This window comes from Lathyrus oleraceus, chromosome 7, assembly GCF_024323335.1.
Source record: "Lathyrus oleraceus cultivar Zhongwan6 chromosome 7, CAAS_Psat_ZW6_1.0, whole genome shotgun sequence".
Lineage (NCBI taxonomy): Eukaryota > Viridiplantae > Streptophyta > Magnoliopsida > Fabales > Fabaceae > Lathyrus > Lathyrus oleraceus.
The window spans coordinates 11,976,193-11,999,931 of NC_066585.1; positions in this window are offsets into that span (position 1 = coordinate 11,976,193).

Genomic DNA, 23,739 nt, shown 5'->3' on the forward strand with positions numbered 1-23,739 from the left:
TTCTATATTTGTAGGTCGTACAAAAAAATACCTCTTTTTGGGAATATTAATTAAGACATTTATTTGTTGAAAATTAAATTTGATGTCACAAATGGTATCTACTTTTCTCTTGGTTGGGGACACATAATAATTTTAGTATCTTTTATATCTATAAATAAATATTATAAAATATTTATTTTGATATTTAAGAATCATAACAAGTTTGTAAAAGCGTCAAACTAGTTGGAGTTTTACAATTTTGAAACAAATTCTTAAGTTGCAAATTCTCATTAGTAAGTGGCTCAACAATATTTCACATAGCCAAAGTATCCGCAGAATCACCAAATAAGATATCTCTTCAAGTCGCAATAAAACAATAGGCATTATTTTCTTATAAAAATAATTATTTTAATACTTCTTAAATAATAATTTCAATATGAAATGCAAAATATTTAAATGTTTTTACTTTATTGCAACTTTTATCTATATAAAAATTGGTCGTTATACAGATTTACATAATAAACCAAATCAAACTTATCACACAAAGAGGTTGGCCTATTGGTGAAGACCTGGGACTTGAGAGTTTGCTCCTCTTAATGTTTCAAGTTCAACACCTGGTAGTGTCAACTTTTTGTTATTTATCTCCTTTGTTATTTTTTACTTTTGTTTAAGGTCCCAATAAAATCTACTATTTATTTATCATCTTATCATTTAAATATTGTTCGTAAATGTCTTTTAAAATTGCATTTAAATGCTCTATTTTTATTCTTGTAACAATCATTTAAGTATTATTAATAAATACTCTAATTCTATAAGACAGGAGTGCAGAAGTAATTTACTTCGACGATGAGTATAATATATTTCACAAAATATATTCAAATGTTTGCAATTTGTCATAGCTCGACTTAGTATTATCTTAATTAAATAAAACAAAAAGTAGAAATTTCTCATAATTTTAATTCTTGATGTACACTATGATAGACAACATTTGAAATTTGTTAGAAATACTGAAATGCAATATAAGGAAGTTAGTAAGAAGTTCGTTATGATGATTTTATAATTAATTTTTTTGATACTCATGATTTTTGACTAAAAGTTATTATGCATTTATCATTGTTGTTTTATAATATTCCTACATGAACTTACTAGATAGATCACAGGATCAGATAATGTAATATTCACTTAACTAGTTGTTATGTTTTGGTGCAATGCTCCACTCTACGTGTATACTTCTTGTGTTTCTCCTTCTTTTGGTGAAAGATGTGTTTTTGCAAAACACAATTTAATTCTAAAGTTTGATGGGAAAAAAGAGTGAAATGATTGTGTGTTTATACCTGGGAGACAATTATCTTATTTATAGAGTGGCTAAAATTTAATATGTTCCATGCAATTGATATTTCCTCTCTGGTGATCTCTTGAATATCAAGTGAAAAATTATGTGTTGATTTTTTTATTAAAACCCATTTTGAGATAGGTTTTATTAACTATTTAGTTTTAATAAAATCCATAGATATCAAAATAGTGTGAACACGTCGTTGCTCAAAGAAGTGCGGAAAATAAAATTTTTGGTTTTCAGGGATGACCTCAGATTCAACTTATCGCGGTGTGCCATGTTCATAAACTGAGGTAGACATGTCAAATTTCGTGGCATTGGTGTTTGAAATTCTTCATGTTTTGTACTTTGAGTTGTAGATTTTCTTAGTAAACGATCCATAATATATTTGAGTTGGGATACTTAGGATCATACATTTAAACAAGTACCCAAACCCTTTTGATGTTTAATAAGTATTCGGTTTAAAAAGTATTTAAAAAATTAAAAAATTGAATGTTTTACTAGATGGAATTTATCTAAGTAGATCTGTTGTACTAATGTTGTACATGTGCTTCATAGAATTGCATATATGGCATGAGGTTGAAGTCTAATATTTGGATTACATTAACGCATTATCATTTTGACGCGCTTATGATCTTGGTTGTGACTCATTTGTGGTATGTACCGTTAGGCTAACATGTTGATGAGAATGCTAGTTTATGAGACGCTATCACGCTCTTATGATCTATTGATCTTGGTTAATGTTGTTTCATGTGAATCATTGAATATGGATCATTCGTAGTTGTTGATGAAATGTTTCCATCACATATTTTACTCTCTTTGTCTTCCATTTCAAGTAATAAATGGTCACACACAACTCTTTCTAATTTTGAAGTATTCCATAATCTATTCTTTCCTTTTATCAAGAACGTTGATTCTCCCATTATTCTATATTTGTAGGTCGTACAAAAAAATACCTCTTTTTGGGAATATTAATTAAGACATTTATTTGTTGAAAATTAAATTTGATGTCACAAATGGTATCTACTTTTCTCTTGGTTGGGGACACATAATAATTTTAGTATCTTTTATATCTATAAATAAATATTATAAAATATTTATTTTGATATTTAAGAATCATAACAAGTTTGTAAAAGCGTCAAACTAGTTGGAGTTTTACAATTTTGAAACAAATTCTTAAGTTGCAAATTCTCATTAGTAAGTGGCTCAACAATATTTCACATAGCCAAAGTATCCGCAGAATCACCAAATAAGATATCTCTTCAAGTCGCAATAAAACAATAGGCATTATTTTCTTATAAAAATAATTATTTTAATACTTCTTAAATAATAATTTCAATATGAAATGCAAAATATTTAAATGTTTTTACTTTATTGCAACTTTTATCTATATAAAAATTGGTCGTTATACAGATTTACATAATAAACCAAATCAAACTTATCACACAAAGAGGTTGGCCTATTGGTGAAGACCTGGGACTTGAGAGTTTGCTCCTCTTAATGTTTCAAGTTCAACACCTGGTAGTGTCAACTTTTTGTTATTTATCTCCTTTGTTATTTTTTACTTTTGTTTAAGGTCCCAATAAAATCTACTATTTATTTATCATCTTATCATTTAAATATTGTTCGTAAATGTCTTTTAAAATTGCATTTAAATGCTCTATTTTTATTCTTGTAACAATCATTTAAGTATTATTAATAAATACTCTAATTCTATAAGACAGGAGTGCAGAAGTAATTTACTTCGACGATGAGTATAATATATTTCACAAAATATATTCAAATGTTTGCAATTTGTCATAGCTCGACTTAGTATTATCTTAATTAAATAAAACAAAAAGTAGAAATTTCTCATAATTTTAATTCTTGATGTACACTATGATAGACAACATTTGAAATTTGTTAGAAATACTGAAATGCAATATAAGGAAGTTAGTAAGAAGTTCGTTATGATGATTTTATAATTAATTTTTTTGATACTCATGATTTTTGACTAAAAGTTATTATGCATTTATCATTGTTGTTTTATAATATTCCTACATGAACTTACTAGATAGATCACAGGATCAGATAATGTAATATTCACTTAACTAGTTGTTATGTTTTGGTGCAATGCTCCACTCTACGTGTATACTTCTTGTGTTTCTCCTTCTTTTGGTGAAAGATGTGTTTTTGCAAAACACAATTTAATTCTAAAGTTTGATGGGAAAAAAGAGTGAAATGATTGTGTGTTTATACCTGGGAGACAATTATCTTATTTATAGAGTGGCTAAAATTTAATATGTTCCATGCAATTGATATTTCCTCTCTGGTGATCTCTTGAATATCAAGTGAAAAATTATGTGTTGATTTTTTTATTAAAACCCATTTTGAGATAGGTTTTATTAACTATTTAGTTTTAATAAAATCCATAGATATCAAAATAGTGTGAACACGTCGTTGCTCAAAGAAGTGCGGAAAATAAAATTTTTGGTTTTCAGGGATGACCTCAGATTCAACTTATCGCGGTGTGCCATGTTCATAAACTGAGGTAGACATGTCAAATTTCGTGGCATTGGTGTTTGAAATTCTTCATGTTTTGTACTTTGAGTTGTAGATTTTCTTAGTAAACGATCCATAATATATTTGAGTTGGGATACTTAGGATCATACATTTAAACAAGTACCCAAACCCTTTTGATGTTTAATAAGTATTCGGTTTAAAAAGTATTTAAAAAATTAAAAAATTGAATGTTTTACTAGATGGAATTTATCTAAGTAGATCTGTTGTACTAATGTTGTACATGTGCTTCATAGAATTGCATATATGGCATGAGGTTGAAGTCTAATATTTGGATTACATTAACGCATTATCATTTTGACGCGCTTATGATCTTGGTTGTGACTCATTTGTGGTATGTACCGTTAGGCTAACATGTTGATGAGAATGCTAGTTTATGAGACGCTATCACGCTCTTATGATCTATTGATCTTGGTTAATGTTGTTTCATGTGAATCATTGAATATGGATCATTCGTAGTTGTTGATGAAATGTTTCCATCACATATTTTACTCTCTTTGTCTTCCATTTCAAGTAATAAATGGTCACACACAACTCTTTCTAATTTTGAAGTATTCCATAATCTATTCTTTCCTTTTATCAAGAACGTTGATTCTCCCATTATTCTATATTTGTAGGTCGTACAAAAAAATACCTCTTTTTGGGAATATTAATTAAGACATTTATTTGTTGAAAATTAAATTTGATGTCACAAATGGTATCTACTTTTCTCTTGGTTGGGGACACATAATAATTTTAGTATCTTTTATATCTATAAATAAATATTATAAAATATTTATTTTGATATTTAAGAATCATAACAAGTTTGTAAAAGCGTCAAACTAGTTGGAGTTTTACAATTTTGAAACAAATTCTTAAGTTGCAAATTCTCATTAGTAAGTGGCTCAACAATATTTCACATAGCCAAAGTATCCGCAGAATCACCAAATAAGATATCTCTTCAAGTCGCAATAAAACAATAGGCATTATTTTCTTATAAAAATAATTATTTTAATACTTCTTAAATAATAATTTCAATATGAAATGCAAAATATTTAAATGTTTTTACTTTATTGCAACTTTTATCTATATAAAAATTGGTCGTTATACAGATTTACATAATAAACCAAATCAAACTTATCACACAAAGAGGTTGGCCTATTGGTGAAGACCTGGGACTTGAGAGTTTGCTCCTCTTAATGTTTCAAGTTCAACACCTGGTAGTGTCAACTTTTTGTTATTTATCTCCTTTGTTATTTTTTACTTTTGTTTAAGGTCCCAATAAAATCTACTGTTTATTTATCATCTTATCATTTAAATATTGTTCGTAAATGTCTTTTAAAATTGCATTTAAATGCTCTATTTTTGCAGAAGTAATTTACTTCGACGATGAGTATAATATATTTCACAAAATATATTCAAATGTTTGCAATTTGTCATAGCTAGACTTAGTATTATCTTAATTAAATAAAACAAAAAGTAGAAATTTCTCATAGTTTTAATTCTTGATGTACACTATGATAGACAACATTTGAAATTTGTTAGAAATACTGAAATGCAATATAAGGAAGTTAGTAAGAAGTTCGTTATGATGATTTTATAATTAATTTTTTTGATACTCATGATTTTTGACTAAAAGTTATTATGCATTTATCATTGTTGTTTTATAATATTCCTACATGAACTTACTAGATAGATCACAGGATCAGATAATGTAATATTCACTTAACTAGTTGTTATGTTTTGGTGCAATGCTCCACTCTACGTGTATACTTCTTGTGTTTCTCCTTCTTTTGGTGAAAGATGTGTTTTTGCAAAACACAATTTAATTCTAAAGTTTGATGGGAAAAAAGAGTGAAATGATTGTGTGTTTATACCTGGGAGACAATTATCTTATTTATAGAGTGGCTAAAATTTAATATGTTCCATGCAATTGATATTTCCTCTCTGGTGATCTCTTGAATATCAAGTGAAAAATTATGTGTTGATTTTTTTATTAAAACCCATTTTGAGATAGGTTTTATTAACTATTTAGTTTTAATAAAATCCATAGATATCAAAATAGTGTGAACACGTCGTTGCTCAAAGAAGTGCGGAAAATAAAATTTTGGTTTTCAGGGATGACCTCAGATTCAACTTATCGCGGTGTGCCATGTTCATAAACTGAGGTAGACATGTCAAATTTCGTGGCATTGGTGTTTGAAATTCTTCATGTTTTGTACTTTGAGTTGTAGATTTTCTTAGTAAACGATCCATAATATATTTGAGTTGGGATACTTAGGATCATACATTTAAACAAGTACCCAAACCCTTTTGATGTTTAATAAGTATTCGGTTTAAAAAGTATTTAAAAAATTAAAAAATTGAATGTTTTACTAGATGGAATTTATCTAAGTAGATCTGTTGTACTAATGTTGTACATGTGCTTCATAGAATTGCATATATGGCATGAGGTTGAAGTCTAATATTTGGATTACATTAACGCATTATCATTTTGACGCGCTTATGATCTTGGTTGTGACTCATTTGTGGTATGTACCGTTAGGCTAACATGTTGATGAGAATGCTAGTTTATGAGACGCTATCACGCTCTTATGATCTATTGATCTTGGTTAATGTTGTTTCATGTGAATCATTGAATATGGATCATTCGTAGTTGTTGATGAAATGTTTCCATCACATATTTTACTCTCTTTGTCTTCCATTTCAAGTAATAAATGGTCACACACAACTCTTTCTAATTTTGAAGTATTCCATAATCTATTCTTTCCTTTTATCAAGAACGTTGATTCTCCCATTATTCTATATTTGTAGGTCGTACAAAAAAATACCTCTTTTTGGGAATATTAATTAAGACATTTATTTGTTGAAAATTAAATTTGATGTCACAAATGGTATCTACTTTTCTCTTGGTTGGGGACACATAATAATTTTAGTATCTTTTATATCTATAAATAAATATTATAAAATATTTATTTTGATATTTAAGAATCATAACAAGTTTGTAAAAGCGTCAAACTAGTTGGAGTTTTACAATTTTGAAACAAATTCTTAAGTTGCAAATTCTCATTAGTAAGTGGCTCAACAATATTTCACATAGCCAAAGTATCCGCAGAATCACCAAATAAGATATCTCTTCAAGTCGCAATAAAACAATAGGCATTATTTTCTTATAAAAATAATTATTTTAATACTTCTTAAATAATAATTTCAATATGAAATGCAAAATATTTAAATGTTTTTACTTTATTGCAACTTTTATCTATATAAAAATTGGTCGTTATACAGATTTACATAATAAACCAAATCAAACTTATCACACAAAGAGGTTGGCCTATTGGTGAAGACCTGGGACTTAAGAGTTTGCTCCTCTTAATGTTTCAAGTTCAACACCTGGTAGTGTCAACTTTTTGTTATACAGGAGTGCAGAAGTAATTTACTTCGACGATGAGTATAATATATTTCACAAAATATATTCAAATGTTTGCAATTTGTCATAGCTCGACTTAGTATTATCTTAATTAAATAAAACAAAAAGTAGAAATTTCTCATAATTTTAATTCTTGATGTACACTATGATAGACAACATTTGAAATTTGTTAGAAATACTGAAATGCAATATAAGGAAGTTAGTAAGAAGTTCGTTATGATGATTTTATAATTAATTTTTTTGATACTCATGATTTTTGACTAAAAGTTATTATGCATTTATCATTGTTGTTTTATAATATTCCTACATGAACTTACTAGATAGATCACAGGATCAGATAATGTAATATTCACTTAACTAGTTGTTATGTTTTGGTGCAATGCTCCACTCTACGTGTATACTTCTTGTGTTTCTCCTTCTTTTGGTGAAAGATGTGTTTTTGCAAAACACAATTTAATTCTAAAGTTTGATGGGAAAAAAGAGTGAAATGATTGTGTGTTTATACCTGGGAGACAATTATCTTATTTATAGAGTGGCTAAAATTTAATATGTTCCATGCAATTGATATTTCCTCTCTGGTGATCTCTTGAATATCAAGTGAAAAATTATGTGTTGATTTTTTTATTAAAACCCATTTTGAGATAGGTTTTATTAACTATTTAGTTTTAATAAAATCCATAGATATCAAAATAGTGTGAACACGTCGTTGCTCAAAGAAGTGCGGAAAATAAAATTTTGGTTTTCAGGGATGACCTCAGATTCAACTTATCGCGGTGTGCCATGTTCATAAACTGAGGTAGACATGTCAAATTTCGTGGCATTGGTGTTTGAAATTCTTCATGTTTTGTACTTTGAGTTGTAGATTTTCTTAGTAAACGATCCATAATATATTTGAGTTGGGATACTTAGGATCATACATTTAAACAAGTACCCAAACCCTTTTGATGTTTAATAAGTATTCGGTTTAAAAAGTATTTAAAAAATTAAAAAATTGAATGTTTTACTAGATGGAATTTATCTAAGTAGATCTGTTGTACTAATGTTGTACATGTGCTTCATAGAATTGCATATATGGCATGAGGTTGAAGTCTAATATTTGGATTACATTAACGCATTATCATTTTGACGCGCTTATGATCTTGGTTGTGACTCATTTGTGGTATGTACCGTTAGGCTAACATGTTGATGAGAATGCTAGTTTATGAGACGCTATCACGCTCTTATGATCTATTGATCTTGGTTAATGTTGTTTCATGTGAATCATTGAATATGGATCATTCGTAGTTGTTGATGAAATGTTTCCATCACATATTTTACTCTCTTTGTCTTCCATTTCAAGTAATAAATGGTCACACACAACTCTTTCTAATTTTGAAGTATTCCATAATCTATTCTTTCCTTTTATCAAGAACGTTGATTCTCCCATTATTCTATATTTGTAGGTCGTACAAAAAAATACCTCTTTTTGGGAATATTAATTAAGACATTTATTTGTTGAAAATTAAATTTGATGTCACAAATGGTATCTACTTTTCTCTTGGTTGGGGACACATAATAATTTTAGTATCTTTTATATCTATAAATAAATATTATAAAATATTTATTTTGATATTTAAGAATCATAACAAGTTTGTAAAAGCGTCAAACTAGTTGGAGTTTTACAATTTTGAAACAAATTCTTAAGTTGCAAATTCTCATTAGTAAGTGGCTCAACAATATTTCACATAGCCAAAGTATCCGCAGAATCACCAAATAAGATATCTCTTCAAGTCGCAATAAAACAATAGGCATTATTTTCTTATAAAAATAATTATTTTAATACTTCTTAAATAATAATTTCAATATGAAATGCAAAATATTTAAATGTTTTTACTTTATTGCAACTTTTATCTATATAAAAATTGGTCGTTATACAGATTTACATAATAAACCAAATCAAACTTATCACACAAAGAGGTTGGCCTATTGGTGAAGACCTGGGACTTGAGAGTTTGCTCCTCTTAATGTTTCAAGTTCAACACCTGGTAGTGTCAACTTTTTGTTATTTATCTCCTTTGTTATTTTTTACTTTTGTTTAAGGTCCCAATAAAATCTACTATTTATTTATCATCTTATCATTTAAATATTGTTCGTAAATGTCTTTTAAAATTGCATTTAAATGCTCTATTTTTATTCTTGTAACAATCATTTAAGTATTATTAATAAATACTCTAATTCTATAAGACAGGAGTGCAGAAGTAATTTACTTCGACGATGAGTATAATATATTTCACAAAATATATTCAAATGTTTGCAATTTGTCATAGCTCGACTTAGTATTATCTTAATTAAATAAAACAAAAAGTAGAAATTTCTCATAATTTTAATTCTTGATGTACACTATGATAGACAACATTTGAAATTTGTTAGAAATACTGAAATGCAATATAAGGAAGTTAGTAAGAAGTTCGTTATGATGATTTTATAATTAATTTTTTTGATACTCATGATTTTTGACTAAAAGTTATTATGCATTTATCATTGTTGTTTTATAATATTCCTACATGAACTTACTAGATAGATCACAGGATCAGATAATGTAATATTCACTTAACTAGTTGTTATGTTTTGGTGCAATGCTCCACTCTACGTGTATACTTCTTGTGTTTCTCCTTCTTTTGGTGAAAGATGTGTTTTTGCAAAACACAATTTAATTCTAAAGTTTGATGGGAAAAAAGAGTGAAATGATTGTGTGTTTATACCTGGGAGACAATTATCTTATTTATAGAGTGGCTAAAATTTAATATGTTCCATGCAATTGATATTTCCTCTCTGGTGATCTCTTGAATATCAAGTGAAAAATTATGTGTTGATTTTTTTATTAAAACCCATTTTGAGATAGGTTTTATTAACTATTTAGTTTTAATAAAATCCATAGATATCAAAATAGTGTGAACACGTCGTTGCTCAAAGAAGTGCGGAAAATAAAATTTTTGGTTTTCAGGGATGACCTCAGATTCAACTTATCGCGGTGTGCCATGTTCATAAACTGAGGTAGACATGTCAAATTTCGTGGCATTGGTGTTTGAAATTCTTCATGTTTTGTACTTTGAGTTGTAGATTTTCTTAGTAAACGATCCATAATATATTTGAGTTGGGATACTTAGGATCATACATTTAAACAAGTACCCAAACCCTTTTGATGTTTAATAAGTATTCGGTTTAAAAAGTATTTAAAAAATTAAAAATTGAATGTTTTACTAGATGGAATTTATCTAAGTAGATCTGTTGTACTAATGTTGTACATGTGCTTCATAGAATTGCATATATGGCATGAGGTTGAAGTCTAATATTTGGATTACATTAACGCATTATCATTTTGACGCGCTTATGATCTTGGTTGTGACTCATTTGTGGTATGTACCGTTAGGCTAACATGTTGATGAGAATGCTAGTTTATGAGACGCTATCACGCTCTTATGATCTATTGATCTTGGTTAATGTTGTTTCATGTGAATCATTGAATATGGATCATTCGTAGTTGTTGATGAAATGTTTCCATCACATATTTTACTCTCTTTGTCTTCCATTTCAAGTAATAAATGGTCACACACAACTCTTTCTAATTTTGAAGTATTCCATAATCTATTCTTTCCTTTTATCAAGAACGTTGATTCTCCCATTATTCTATATTTGTAGGTCGTACAAAAAAATACCTCTTTTTGGGAATATTAATTAAGACATTTATTTGTTGAAAATTAAATTTGATGTCACAAATGGTATCTACTTTTCTCTTGGTTGGGGACACATAATAATTTTAGTATCTTTTATATCTATAAATAAATATTATAAAATATTTATTTTGATATTTAAGAATCATAACAAGTTTGTAAAAGCGTCAAACTAGTTGGAGTTTTACAATTTTGAAACAAATTCTTAAGTTGCAAATTCTCATTAGTAAGTGGCTCAACAATATTTCACATAGCCAAAGTATCCGCAGAATCACCAAATAAGATATCTCTTCAAGTCGCAATAAAACAATAGGCATTATTTTCTTATAAAAATAATTATTTTAATACTTCTTAAATAATAATTTCAATATGAAATGCAAAATATTTAAATGTTTTTACTTTATTGCAACTTTTATCTATATAAAAATTGGTCGTTATACAGATTTACATAATAAACCAAATCAAACTTATCACACAAAGAGGTTGGCCTATTGGTGAAGACCTGGGACTTGAGAGTTTGCTCCTCTTAATGTTTCAAGTTCAACACCTGGTAGTGTCAACTTTTTGTTATTTATCTCCTTTGTTATTTTTTACTTTTGTTTAAGGTCCCAATAAAATCTACTATTTATTTATCATCTTATCATTTAAATATTGTTCGTAAATGTCTTTTAAAATTGCATTTAAATGCTCTATTTTTATTCTTGTAACAATCATTTAAGTATTATTAATAAATACTCTAATTCTATAAGACAGGAGTGCAGAAGTAATTTACTTCGACGATGAGTATAATATATTTCACAAAATATATTCAAATGTTTGCAATTTGTCATAGCTCGACTTAGTATTATCTTAATTAAATAAAACAAAAAGTAGAAATTTCTCATAATTTTAATTCTTGATGTACACTATGATAGACAACATTTGAAATTTGTTAGAAATACTGAAATGCAATATAAGGAAGTTAGTAAGAAGTTCGTTATGATGATTTTATAATTAATTTTTTTGATACTCATGATTTTTGACTAAAAGTTATTATGCATTTATCATTGTTGTTTTATAATATTCCTACATGAACTTACTAGATAGATCACAGGATCAGATAATGTAATATTCACTTAACTAGTTGTTATGTTTTGGTGCAATGCTCCACTCTACGTGTATACTTCTTGTGTTTCTCCTTCTTTTGGTGAAAGATGTGTTTTTGCAAAACACAATTTAATTCTAAAGTTTGATGGGAAAAAAGAGTGAAATGATTGTGTGTTTATACCTGGGAGACAATTATCTTATTTATAGAGTGGCTAAAATTTAATATGTTCCATGCAATTGATATTTCCTCTCTGGTGATCTCTTGAATATCAAGTGAAAAATTATGTGTTGATTTTTTTATTAAAACCCATTTTGAGATAGGTTTTATTAACTATTTAGTTTTAATAAAATCCATAGATATCAAAATAGTGTGAACACGTCGTTGCTCAAAGAAGTGCGGAAAATAAAATTTTTGGTTTTCAGGGATGACCTCAGATTCAACTTATCGCGGTGTGCCATGTTCATAAACTGAGGTAGACATGTCAAATTTCGTGGCATTGGTGTTTGAAATTCTTCATGTTTTGTACTTTGAGTTGTAGATTTTCTTAGTAAACGATCCATAATATATTTGAGTTGGGATACTTAGGATCATACATTTAAACAAGTACCCAAACCCTTTTGATGTTTAATAAGTATTCGGTTTAAAAAGTATTTAAAAAATTAAAAAATTGAATGTTTTACTAGATGGAATTTATCTAAGTAGATCTGTTGTACTAATGTTGTACATGTGCTTCATAGAATTGCATATATGGCATGAGGTTGAAGTCTAATATTTGGATTACATTAACGCATTATCATTTTGACGCGCTTATGATCTTGGTTGTGACTCATTTGTGGTATGTACCGTTAGGCTAACATGTTGATGAGAATGCTAGTTTATGAGACGCTATCACGCTCTTATGATCTATTGATCTTGGTTAATGTTGTTTCATGTGAATCATTGAATATGGATCATTCGTAGTTGTTGATGAAATGTTTCCATCACATATTTTACTCTCTTTGTCTTCCATTTCAAGTAATAAATGGTCACACACAACTCTTTCTAATTTTGAAGTATTCCATAATCTATTCTTTCCTTTTATCAAGAACGTTGATTCTCCCATTATTCTATATTTGTAGGTCGTACAAAAAAATACCTCTTTTTGGGAATATTAATTAAGACATTTATTTGTTGAAAATTAAATTTGATGTCACAAATGGTATCTACTTTTCTCTTGGTTGGGGACACATAATAATTTTAGTATCTTTTATATCTATAAATAAATATTATAAAATATTTATTTTGATATTTAAGAATCATAACAAGTTTGTAAAAGCGTCAAACTAGTTGGAGTTTTACAATTTTGAAACAAATTCTTAAGTTGCAAATTCTCATTAGTAAGTGGCTCAACAATATTTCACATAGCCAAAGTATCCGCAGAATCACCAAATAAGATATCTCTTCAAGTCGCAATAAAACAATAGGCATTATTTTCTTATAAAAATAATTATTTTAATACTTCTTAAATAATAATTTCAATATGAAATGCAAAATATTTAAATGTTTTTACTTTATTGCAACTTTTATCTATATAAAAATTGGTCGTTATACAGATTTACATAATAAACCAAATCAAACTTATCACACAAAGAGGTTGGCCTATTGGTGAAGACCTGGGACTTGAGAGTTTGCTCCTCTTAATGTTTCAAGTTCAACACCTGGTAGTGTCAACTTTTTGTTATTTATCTCCTTTGTTATTTTTTACTTTTGTTTAAGGTCCCAATAAAATCTACTATTTATTTATCATCTTATCATTTAAATATTGTTCGTAAATGTCTTTTAAAATTGCATTTAAATGCTCTATTTTTATTCTTGTAACAATCATTTAAGTATTATTAATAAATACTCTAATTCTATAAGACAGGAGTGCAGAAGTAATTTACTTCGACGATGAGTATAATATATTTCACAAAATATATTCAAATGTTTGCAATTTGTCATAGCTCGACTTAGTATTATCTTAATTAAATAAAACAAAAAGTAGAAATTTCTCATAATTTTAATTCTTGATGTACACTATGATAGACAACATTTGAAATTTGTTAGAAATACTGAAATGCAATATAAGGAAGTTAGTAAGAAGTTCGTTATGATGATTTTATAATTAATTTTTTTGATACTCATGATTTTTGACTAAAAGTTATTATGCATTTATCATTGTTGTTTTATAATATTCCTACATGAACTTACTAGATAGATCACAGGATCAGATAATGTAATATTCACTTAACTAGTTGTTATGTTTTGGTGCAATGCTCCACTCTACGTGTATACTTCTTGTGTTTCTCCTTCTTTTGGTGAAAGATGTGTTTTTGCAAAACACAATTTAATTCTAAAGTTTGATGGGAAAAAAGAGTGAAATGATTGTGTGTTTATACCTGGGAGACAATTATCTTATTTATAGAGTGGCTAAAATTTAATATGTTCCATGCAATTGATATTTCCTCTCTGGTGATCTCTTGAATATCAAGTGAAAAATTATGTGTTGATTTTTTTATTAAAACCCATTTTGAGATAGGTTTTATTAACTATTTAGTTTTAATAAAATCCATAGATATCAAAATAGTGTGAACACGTCGTTGCTCAAAGAAGTGCGGAAAATAAAATTTTTGGTTTTCAGGGATGACCTCAGATTCAACTTATCGCGGTGTGCCATGTTCATAAACTGAGGTAGACATGTCAAATTTCGTGGCATTGGTGTTTGAAATTCTTCATGTTTTGTACTTTGAGTTGTAGATTTTCTTAGTAAACGATCCATAATATATTTGAGTTGGGATACTTAGGATCATACATTTAAACAAGTACCCAAACCCTTTTGATGTTTAATAAGTATTCGGTTTAAAAAGTATTTAAAAAATTAAAAATTGAATGTTTTACTAGATGGAATTTATCTAAGTAGATCTGTTGTACTAATGTTGTACATGTGCTTCATAGAATTGCATATATGGCATGAGGTTGAAGTCTAATATTTGGATTACATTAACGCATTATCATTTTGACGCGCTTATGATCTTGGTTGTGACTCATTTGTGGTATGTACCGTTAGGCTAACATGTTGATGAGAATGCTAGTTTATGAGACGCTATCACGCTCTTATGATCTATTGATCTTGGTTAATGTTGTTTCATGTGAATCATTGAATATGGATCATTCGTAGTTGTTGATGAAATGTTTCCATCACATATTTTACTCTCTTTGTCTTCCATTTCAAGTAATAAATGGTCACACACAACTCTTTCTAATTTTGAAGTATTCCATAATCTATTCTTTCCTTTTATCAAGAACGTTGATTCTCCCATTATTCTATATTTGTAGGTCGTACAAAAAAATACCTCTTTTTGGGAATATTAATTAAGACATTTATTTGTTGAAAATTAAATTTGATGTCACAAATGGTATCTACTTTTCTCTTGGTTGGGGACACATAATAATTTTAGTATCTTTTATATCTATAAATAAATATTATAAAATATTTATTTTGATATTTAAGAATCATAACAAGTTTGTAAAAGCGTCAAACTAGTTGGAGTTTTACAATTTTGAAACAAATTCTTAAGTTGCAAATTCTCATTAGTAAGTGGCTCAACAATATTTCACATAGCCAAAGTATCCGCAGAATCACCAAATAAGATATCTCTTCAAGTCGCAATAAAACAATAGGCATTATTTTCTTATAAAAATAATTATTTTAATACTTCTTAAATAATAATTTCAATATGAAATGCAAAATATTTAAATGTTTTTACTTTATTGCAACTTTTATCTATATAAAAATTGGTCGTTATACAGATTTACATAATAAACCAAATCAAACTTATCACACAAAGAGGTTGGCCTATTGGTGAAGACCTGGGACTTGAGAGTTTGCTCCTCTTAATGTTTCAAGTTCAACACCTGGTAGTGTCAACTTTTTGTTATTTATCTCCTTTGTTATTTTTTACTTTTGTTTAAGGTCCCAATAAAATCTACTATTTATTTATCATCTTATCATTTAAATATTGTTCGTAAATGTCTTTTAAAATTGCATTTAAATGCTCTATTTTTATTCTTGTAACAATCATTTAAGTATTATTAATAAATACTCTAATTCTATAAGACAGGAGTGCAGAAGTAATTTACTTCGACGATGAGTATAATATATTTCACAAAATATATTCAAATGTTTGCAATTTGTCATAGCTCGACTTAGTATTATCTTAATTAAATAAAACAAAAAGTAGAAATTTCTCATAATTTTAATTCTTGATGTACACTATGATAGACAACATTTGAAATTTGTTAGAAATACTGAAATGCAATATAAGGAAGTTAGTAAGAAGTTCGTTATGATGATTTTATAATTAATTTTTTTGATACTCATGATTTTTGACTAAAAGTTATTATGCATTTATCATTGTTGTTTTATAATATTCCTACATGAACTTACTAGATAGATCACAGGATCAGATAATGTAATATTCACTTAACTAGTTGTTATGTTTTGGTGCAATGCTCCACTCTACGTGTATACTTCTTGTGTTTCTCCTTCTTTTGGTGAAAGATGTGTTTTTGCAAAACACAATTTAATTCTAAAGTTTGATGGGAAAAAAGAGTGAAATGATTGTGTGTTTATACCTGGGAGACAATTATCTTATTTATAGAGTGGCTAAAATTTAATATGTTCCATGCAATTGATATTTCCTCTCTGGTGATCTCTTGAATATCAAGTGAAAAATTATGTGTTGATTTTTTTATTAAAACCCATTTTGAGATAGGTTTTATTAACTATTTAGTTTTAATAAAATCCATAGATATCAAAATAGTGTGAACACGTCGTTGCTCAAAGAAGTGCGGAAAATAAAATTTTGGTTTTCAGGGATGACCTCAGATTCAACTTATCGCGGTGTGCCATGTTCATAAACTGAGGTAGACATGTCAAATTTCGTGGCATTGGTGTTTGAAATTCTTCATGTTTTGTACTTTGAGTTGTAGATTTTCTTAGTAAACGATCCATAATATATTTGAGTTGGGATACTTAGGATCATACATTTAAACAAGTACCCAAACCCTTTTGATGTTTAATAAGTATTCGGTTTAAAAAGTATTTAAAAAATTAAAAAATTGAATGTTTTACTAGATGGAATTTATCTAAGTAGATCTGTTGTACTAATGTTGTACATGTGCTTCATAGAATTGCATATATGGCATGAGGTTGAAGTCTAATATTTGGATTACATTAACGCATTATCATTTTGACGCGCTTATGATCTTGGTTGTGACTCATTTGTGGTATGTACCGTTAGGCTAACATGTTGATGAGAATGCTAGTTTATGAGACGCTATCACGCTCTTATGATCTATTGATCTTGGTTAATGTTGTTTCATGTGAATCATTGAATATGGATCATTCGTAGTTGTTGATGAAATGTTTCCATCACATATTTTACTCTCTTTGTCTTCCATTTCAAGTAATAAATGGTCACACACAACTCTTTCTAATTTTGAAGTATTCCATAATCTATTCTTTCCTTTTATCAAGAACGTTGATTCTCCCATTATTCTATATTTGTAGGTCGTACAAAAAATACCTCTTTTTGGGAATATTAATTAAGACATTTATTTGTTGAAAATTAAATTTGATGTCACAAATGGTATCTACTTTTCTCTTGGTTGGGGACACATAATAATTTTAGTATCTTTTATATCTATAAATAAATATTATAAAATATTTATTTTGATATTTAAGAATCATAACAAGTTTGTAAAAGCGTCAAACTAGTTGGAGTTTTACAATTTTGAAACAAATTCTTAAGTTGCAAATTCTCATTAGTAAGTGGCTCAACAATATTTCACATAGCCAAAGTATCCGCAGAATCACCAAATAAGATATCTCTTCAAGTCGCAATAAAACAATAGGCATTATTTTCTTATAAAAATAATTATTTTAATACTTCTTAAATAATAATTTCAATATGAAATGCAAATATTTAAATGTTTTTACTTTATTGCAACTTTTATCTATATAAAAATTGGTCGTTATACAGATTTACATAATAAACCAAATCAAACTTATCACACAAAGAGGTTGGCCTATTGGTGAAGACCTGGGACTTGAGAGTTTGCTCCTCTTAATGTTTCAAGTTCAACACCTGGTAGTGTCAACTTTTTGTTATTTATCTCCTTTGTTATTTTTTACTTTTGTTTAAGGTCCCAATAAAATCTACTATTTATTTATCATCTTATCATTTAAATATTGTTCGTAAATGTCTTTTAAAATTGCATTTAAATGCTCTATTTTTATTCTTGTAACAATCATTTAAGTATTATTAATAAATACTCTAATTCTATAAGACAGGAGTGCAGAAGTAATTTACTTCGACGATGAGTATAATATATTTCACAAAATATATTCAAATGTTTGCAATTTGTCATAGCTCGACTTAGTATTATCTTAATTAAATAAAACAAAAAGTAGAAATTTCTCATAATTTTAATTCTTGATGTACACTATGATAGACAACATTTGAAATTTGTTAGAAATACTGAAATGCAATATAAGGAAGTTAGTAAGAAGTTCGTTATGATGATTTTATAATTAATTTTTTTGATACTCATGATTTTTGACTAAAAGTTATTATGCATTTATCATTGTTGTTTTATAATATTCCTACATGAACTTACTAGATAGATCACAGGATCAGATAATGTAATATTCACTTAACTAGTTGTTATGTTTTGGTGCAATGCTCCACTCTACGTGTATACTTCTTGTGTTTCTCCTTCTTTTGGTGAAAGATGTGTTTTTGCAAAACACAATTTAATTCTAAAGTTTGATGGGAAAAAAGAGTGAAATGATTGTGTGTTTATACCTGGGAGACAATTATCTTATTTATAGAGTGGCTAAAATTTAATATGTTCCATGCAATTGATATTTCCTCTCTGGTGATCTCTTGAATATCAAGTGAAAAATTATGTGTTGATTTTTTTATTAAAACCCATTTTGAGATAGGTTTTATTAACTATTTAGTTTTAATAAAATCCATAGATATCAAAATAGTGTGAACACGTCGTTGCTCAAAGAAGTGCGGAAAATAAATTTTTGGTTTTCAGGGATGACCTCAGATTCAACTTATCGCGGTGTGCCATGTTCATAAACTGAGGTAGACATGTCAAATTTCGTGGCATTGGTGTTTGAAATTCTTCATGTTTTGTACTTTGAGTTGTAGATTTTCTTAGTAAACGATCCATAATATATTTGAGTTGGGATACTTAGGATCATACATTTAAACAAGTACCCAAACCCTTTTGATGTTTAATAAGTATTCGGTTTAAAAAGTATTTAAAAAATTAAAAAATTGAATGTTTTACTAGATGGAATTTATCTAAGTAGATCTGTTGTACTAATGTTGTACATGTGCTTCATAGAATTGCATATATGGCATGAGGTTGAAGTCTAATATTTGGATTACATTAACGCATTATCATTTTGACGCGCTTATGATCTTGGTTGTGACTCATTTGTGGTATGTACCGTTAGGCTAACATGTTGATGAGAATGCTAGTTTATGAGACGCTATCACGCTCTTATGATCTATTGATCTTGGTTAATGTTGTTTCATGTGAATCATTGAATATGGATCATTCGTAGTTGTTGATGAAATGTTTCCATCACATATTTTACTCTCTTTGTCTTCCATTTCAAGTAATAAATGGTCACACACAACTCTTTCTAATTTTGAAGTATTCCATAATCTATTCTTTCCTTTTATCAAGAACGTTGATTCTCCCATTATTCTATATTTGTAGGTCGTACAAAAAAATACCTCTTTTTGGGAATATTAATTAAGACATTTATTTGTTGAAAATTAAATTTGATGTCACAAATGGTATCTACTTTTCTCTTGGTTGGGGACACATAATAATTTTAGTATCTTTTATATCTATAAATAAATATTATAAAATATTTATTTTGATATTTAAGAATCATAACAAGTTTGTAAAAGCGTCAAACTAGTTGGAGTTTTACAATTTTGAAACAAATTCTTAAGTTGCAAATTCTCATTAGTAAGTGGCTCAACAATATTTCACATAGCCAAAGTATCCGCAGAATCACCAAATAAGATATCTCTTCAAGTCGCAATAAAACAATAGGCATTATTTTCTTATAAAAATAATTATTTTAATACTTCTTAAATAATAATTTCAATATGAAATGCAAAATATTTAAATGTTTTTACTTTATTGCAACTTTTATCTATATAAAAATTGGTCGTTATACAGATTTACATAATAAACCAAATCAAACTTATCACACAAAGAGGTGGCCTATTGGTGAAGACCTGGGACTTGAGAGTTTGCTCCTCTTAATGTTTCAAGTTCAACACCTGGTAGTGTCAACTTTTTGTTATTTATCTCCTTTGTTATTTTTTACTTTTGTTTAAGGTCCCAATAAAATCTACTATTTATTTATCATCTTATCATTTAAATATTGTTCGTAAATGTCTTTTAAAATTGCATTTAAATGCTCTATTTTTATTCTTGTAACAATCATTTAAGTATTATTAATAAATACTCTAATTCTATAAGACAGGAGTGCAGAAGTAATTTACTTCGACGATGAGTATAATATATTTCACAAAATATATTCAAATGTTTGCAATTTGTCATAGCTCGACTTAGTATTATCTTAATTAAATAAAACAAAAAGTAGAAATTTCTCATAATTTTAATTCTTGATGTACACTATGATAGACAACATTTGAAATTTGTTAGAAATACTGAAATGCAATATAAGGAAGTTAGTAAGAAGTTCGTTATGATGATTTTATAATTAATTTTTTTGATACTCATGATTTTTGACTAAAAGTTATTATGCATTTATCATTGTTGTTTTATAATATTCCTACATGAACTTACTAGATAGATCACAGGATCAGATAATGTAATATTCACTTAACTAGTTGTTATGTTTTGGTGCAATGCTCCACTCTACGTGTATACTTCTTGTGTTTCTCCTTCTTTTGGTGAAAGATGTGTTTTTGCAAAACACAATTTAATTCTAAAGTTTGATGGGAAAAAAGAGTGAAATGATTGTGTGTTTATACCTGGGAGACAATTATCTTATTTATAGAGTGGCTAAAATTAATATGTTCCATGCAATTGATATTTCCTCTCTGGTGATCTCTTGAATATCAAGTGAAAAATTATGTGTTGATTTTTTTATTAAAACCCATTTTGAGATAGGTTTTATTAACTATTTAGTTTAATAAAATCCATAGATATCAAAATAGTGTGAACACGTCGTTGCTCAAAGAAGTGCGGAAAATAAAATTTTTGGTTTTCAGGGATGACCTCAGATTCAACTTATCGCGGTGTGCCATGTTCATAAACTGAGGTAGACATGTCAAATTTCGTGGCATTGGTGTTTGAAATTCTTCATGTTTTGTACTTTGAGTTGTAGATTTTCTTAGTAAACGATCCATAATATATTTGAGTTGGGATACTTAGGATCATACATTTAAACAAGTACCCAAACCCTTTTGATGTTTAATAAGTATTCGGTTTAAAAAGTATTTAAAAATTAAAAAATTGAATGTTTTACTAGATGGAATTTATCTAAGTAGATCTGTTGTACTAATGTTGTACATGTGCTTCATAGAATTGCATATATGGCATGAGGTTGAAGTCTAATATTTGGATTACATTAACGCATTATCATTTTGACGCGCTTATGATCTTGGTTGTGACTCATTTGTGGTATGTACCGTTAGGCTAACATGTTGATGAGAATGCTAGTTTATGAGACGCTATCACGCTCTTATGATCTATTGATCTTGGTTAATGTTGTTTCATGTGAATCATTGAATATGGATCATTCGTAGTTGTTGATGAATGTTTCCATCACATATTTTACTCTCTTTGTCTTCCATTTCAAGTAATAAATGGTCACCACAACTCTTTCTAATTTTGAAGTATCCATAATCTATTCTTTCCTTTTATCAAGAACGTTGATTCTCCCATTATTCTATATTTGTAGGTCGTACAAAAAAATACCTCTTTTTGGGAATATTAATTAAGACATTTATTTGTTGAAATTAAATTGATGTCACAAATGGTATTTTTCTCTTGTTGGTTGGGGACACATAATTTTAGTATCTTTTATATCTATAAATAATATTATAAAATATTTATTTTGATATTTAAGAATCATAACAAGTTTGTAAAAGCGTCAAACTAGTTGGAGTTTTACAATTTTGAAACAATTCTTAAGTTGCAAATTCTCATTAGTAAGTGGCTCAACAATATTTCACATAGCCAAAGTATCCGCAGAATCACCAAATAAGATATCTCTTCAAGTCGCAATAAAACAATAGGCATTATTTTCTTATAAAAATAATTATTTTAATACTTCTTAAATAATAATTTCAATATGAAATGCAAAATATTTAATGTTTTTACTTTATTGCAACTTTTATCTATATAAAAATTGGTCGTTATACAGATTTACATAATAAACCAAATCAAACTTATCACACAAAGAGGTTGGCCTATTGGTGAACACCTGGGACTTGAGAGTTTGCTCCTCTTAATGTTTCAAGTTCAACACCTGGTAGTGTCAACTTTTTGTTATTTATCTCCTTTGTTTTTTTTTTACTTTTGTTTAAGGTCCCAATAAAATCTACTATTTATTTATCATCTTATCATTTAAATATTGTTCGTAATGTCTTTTAAAATTGCATTTAAATGCTCTATTTTTATTCTTGTAACAATCATTTAAGTATTATTAATAAATACTCTAATTCTATAAGACAGGAGTGCAGAAGTAATTTACTTCGACGATGAGTATAATATATTTCACAAAATATATTCAAATGTTTGCAATTTGTCATAGCTCGACTTAGTATTATCTTAATTAAATAAAACAAAAAGTAGAAATTTCTCATAATTTTAATTCTTGATGTACACTATGATAGACAACATTTGAAATTTGTTAGAAATACTGAAATGCAATATAAGGAAGTTAGTAAGAAGTTCGTTATGATGATTTTATAATTAATTTTTTTGATACTCATGATTTTTGACTAAAAGTTATTATGCATTTATCATTGTTGTTTTATAATATTCCTACATGAACTTACTAGATAGATCACAGGATCAGATAATGTAATATTCACTTAACTAGTTGTTATGTTTTGGTGCAATGCTCCACTCTACGTGTATACTTCTTGTGTTTCTCCTTCTTTTGGTGAAAGATGTGTTTTTGCAAAACACAATTTAATTCTAAAGTTTGATGGGAAAAAGAGTGAAATGATTGTGTGTTTATACCTGGGAGACAATTTCTTTTTATAGAGTGGCTAAAATTTAATATGTTCCATGCAATTGATATTTCCTCTCTGGTGATCTCTTGAATATCAAGTGAAAAATTATGTTTGATTTTTTTTTATTAAACCCATTTTGAGATAGGTTATTAACTATTTAGTTTTAATAAAATCCATAGATATCAAAATAGTGTGACACGTCGTTGCTCAAGAAGTGCGGAAAATAAAATTTTTGGTTTTCAGGGATGACCTCATATTCAACTTATCGCGGTGTGCCCATGTTCATAAACTGAGGTAACATGTCAAATTTCGTGGCATTGGTGTTT